Source organism: Bos mutus, chromosome X, assembly GCF_027580195.1.
Source record: "Bos mutus isolate GX-2022 chromosome X, NWIPB_WYAK_1.1, whole genome shotgun sequence".
NCBI classification, from domain to species: domain Eukaryota; kingdom Metazoa; phylum Chordata; class Mammalia; order Artiodactyla; family Bovidae; genus Bos; species Bos mutus.
The window spans coordinates 26,496,779-26,500,223 of record NC_091646.1 but is presented as its reverse complement, the minus strand read 5'-3'; the positions used below and the strand labels follow the sequence as shown (position 1 = coordinate 26,500,223).

Below are 3,445 nucleotides of genomic sequence, written 5' to 3'. Positions count from 1 at the left end.
TATCTGCATATCTGAGCTTATTGATCTTTCTCCCAGCTATCTTGATTCCAGCTTGTGCTTCATCCAGCCCAGGGTTTCTCATATGTACTCTGCATATAAGTTAAATAAGCAGGGTGACAATATACAGCCTTGATGTACTCCTTTCCCTATTTGGAACCGATCTATTGTTCCATGTCCAGTTCTAACTGTTGCTTCCTGACCTGCATACAGATTTATCAACAGGCTGGTCAGGTGGTCTGGTATTCCCATCTCTAAGAATTTTCCACAGTTTGTTGTGTTCCAAACAGTCAAAGGCTTTGGCATAGTCAATAAAACAGAAGTAGATGTTTTTCTGGAACTCTCTTGCTTTTTCTATGATCCAGCAGTTGTTCGCAATTTGATCTCTGGTTCCTCTGCCTTTTCTAAATCCAGCTTGAACATCTGAAGTTCACAGTTAATGTACTGTTGAAGCCTGGCTTGGAGAATTTTGAGCATTACTTTACTAGTGTGTGTAGGTAAGTGAGTAAGTGTTAGTCACTCAGTGGTGCCCAACTCTTTGCGACCCCATGGACTGCAGCTCACCAGGCTCCTCTGTCCATGAGATTTTCCAGGCAAGGATATTGGAGTGGACTGCCATTTCCTTCTCCAGGGGATCTTCCTAACCCAGGGATCGAACCCAGGTCTCCTGCACTCTAGGCAGATTCTTTACCGACTGAGCTACAAGGGAAGCCTGCTAGCATGTGAGATGAGTGCAATTGTGCAATACTTTGCACATTCTTTGGCATTGTCTTTCTTTGGGACTGGAATGAACACTGACCTACCCCACCTCCCTGTGTCCTATGAGCTACTCCAAGACGGGTATACCCTGCACCGGAACCTGGACACCAACCTGCAGGTGCAGGACAGGATGCCCCCCCCACCCCCACACACCTCCTGTACTCAGACCGAGAGGACCTTTGTGGAAGGGGACTGGACCAACCCCAGTAAACGCTCTGACTGCCCAGCCTCTAGGGCTGTAGCTGCTCAGTGCGCAGCCAGAGTCGTGAGTGCTGGGGAGGAGATGGGGACCGGGAGGTTTGTCCTGCCCAAGGCCTTGGAGGACAGGTGGAAGCATCGGAGCCTCCCCGGTGATCACAGAAGGACAACCCACTCCCCTTATGAGGAACGGAGCAGGACCAAGGTTGGTGGGCACCCTGTGGACCGAGGCTCCGACCACAACCCCCAAGCACAGCCACAAGAAAGATCATTCCAGTGAAGGGGCCAAGGAGTCCAGCAGCAACTCCTTCAGCATCAGCAGACATGGGGCAGAAGAGCAGAGCTGCCACCCCTGCCACGAGGCTCCCAACTCTTCCCACAGGAAAGAAGATCCGAGAGAGCAAGCCTAGACTTCAGATCACTGAGGCCGAGCCCAAGCCTCTGGAAGAGCCAAAACATAAGACCTAAAAGCTCAAGAATCCTTCAGAGGATGCCCAGATGCTGCAGCTGGGTTGGAACAGGCTTCTGCTGTTGAAAAACAGCTGCTTCCCGACATCTATGCACATCCTAGATGGGGATCAGGGGTGATAAGCAGTCCTCAAAAGATCACACTTCCAGGAGTAAGCTGATCCAGCTAAAGATTGCCCAGCACCTTAGCCTGGACCAGACCAAGCTGGAAGAAGTCACACGATGCATCACACAGGGGAGCCCCAATGGCTACTCAGTGCTCCTGGCCATGCAGGTGAACCCCAGTGGGCCTGGCACTGAGGGGATGCCCATGATGGATCCCGGCCTACAGAGGCGGCTTCTCAGGAACCTGGTCTCCTACTTGAAACAGAAGCAGGGTGCAGGGGTGATCAACCTGCCAGTGGTTGGGTCCAAGGGTAGAGACAGCATGGGCATGCTCTACTACACCTTCCCAACTGTGACTTTTCACAGCAGTACCTCCCATCAGCACTGAGGACACTGGGAGACCTAGAGGAAGAACACATAGTGAGAGGTATAGTAAGAGAGGCAGCCTAGCTCAAACCTGTCCTTTCCAGCCCACTTGTCACTAAAGCAGTTATTTTAAAATCTGACCACTGCCGCCCTGCACCCCAACCCCCACCCCATCTTACACCCGAGATTTATATTCTCTGCTAGGTTATTTGGGTTCATCTGGTAGAGGACCAAAGTCCTATTCCCCCACCAAAACTAAGTTCTTCAGTTCAGTTCAGTTGCTCAGTCATGTCTGACTCTTTGCAACCCCATGGACTGCATCACACCAGGCCTCCCTGTCCATCACCAACTGTCAGAGCTTACTCAAACTCATGTCCAAGGAGTCAGTGATGTCATCCAACCATCTCATACTCTGTCGTCCCCTTCTCCTCCCGCCTTCAATCTTTCCCCGCATCAGGGTCTTTTACAATGAGTCAGCTCTTCGCATCAGGTGGCCAAATTTTTGGGAGTTTCAGCTTCAGCATCAGTCCTTCCAATGAGGATTCAGGACTGATTTCCTTTAGGATGGTCTGGTTGGATTTCCTTACAGTCCAAGGGACTCTCAAGAGTGTTCTCCAACACCACAGTTCAAAAGCATCAGTTCTTTGGTGCTAGCTTTCTTTATAGTCCAACTCTCATATCCATACATGACTACTGGAAAAACCATAGCCTTGGCTAGATGGACCTTTGTTGGCAAAGTAATGTCTCTGCTTTTTAATATGCTGTCTAGGTTGGTCATGGAGAAGGCAATGGCATCCCACTCCAGTACTCTTGCCTGGAAAATCCCATGGACAGAGGAGCCTGGTGGGCTGCAGTCCATGGGGTCGCTAAGAGTCGGACATGACTGAGCAACTTCACTTTCATTTTTCACTTTCATGCGTTGGAGGAGGAAATGGCAACCCAATCCAGTGTTCTTGCCTGGAGAATCCCAGGGACAGGGGAACCCGGTGGGCTGCTGTCTATGGGGTCGCACAGAGTCCGACACAACTGAAGCAACTTAGCAGCAGCAGGTTGGTCATAACTTTTCTTCCAAAGAGTCTTTTAATTTCATGGCTGCAGTTACGATCTGCGCTGATTTTTAGCCCCCCAAAATAAAGTCAGTCATTATTTTCACTGTTTGCCCATCTATTTGCTATGAAGTGATGGGACCAGATGCCATGATCTTAGTTTTCTGAATGTTGAACTTTAAGCCAACTTTTTCACTCTTCTCTTTCACTTTCATCAAGAGGCTCTTCAGTAGTTCTTTGCTTTCTGCCATAAGGGTGGTGTCATCTGCGTATCTGAGTTTATTGATCTTTCTCCCAGCAAACTTGATTCCAGCTTGTGCTTCATTCAGCACAGCATTTCTCATGATATACTCTGCATATAAGTTAAATAAGCAGGGTGACAATATACAGCCTTGACATACTCCTTTCCCAATTTTGAACCAGTGCATTGTTCCATGTCTGGTTCTAACTATTGCTTCTTGGCCTGCATACAGATTTCACAGGAGACAGGTAAAGTGGTCTGGAAT

The 3,445-nt window shown here is 49.1% G+C and overlaps 1 pseudogene; it reads left to right on the top strand.

The window, feature by feature from the left end:
• Positions 1–784: 784 nt before the first annotated feature.
• Positions 785–1,977, top strand: LOC102281579 (putative RNA-binding protein 15B; annotated as a pseudogene).
• The last annotated feature ends 1,468 nt before the right edge of the window (positions 1,978–3,445 follow it).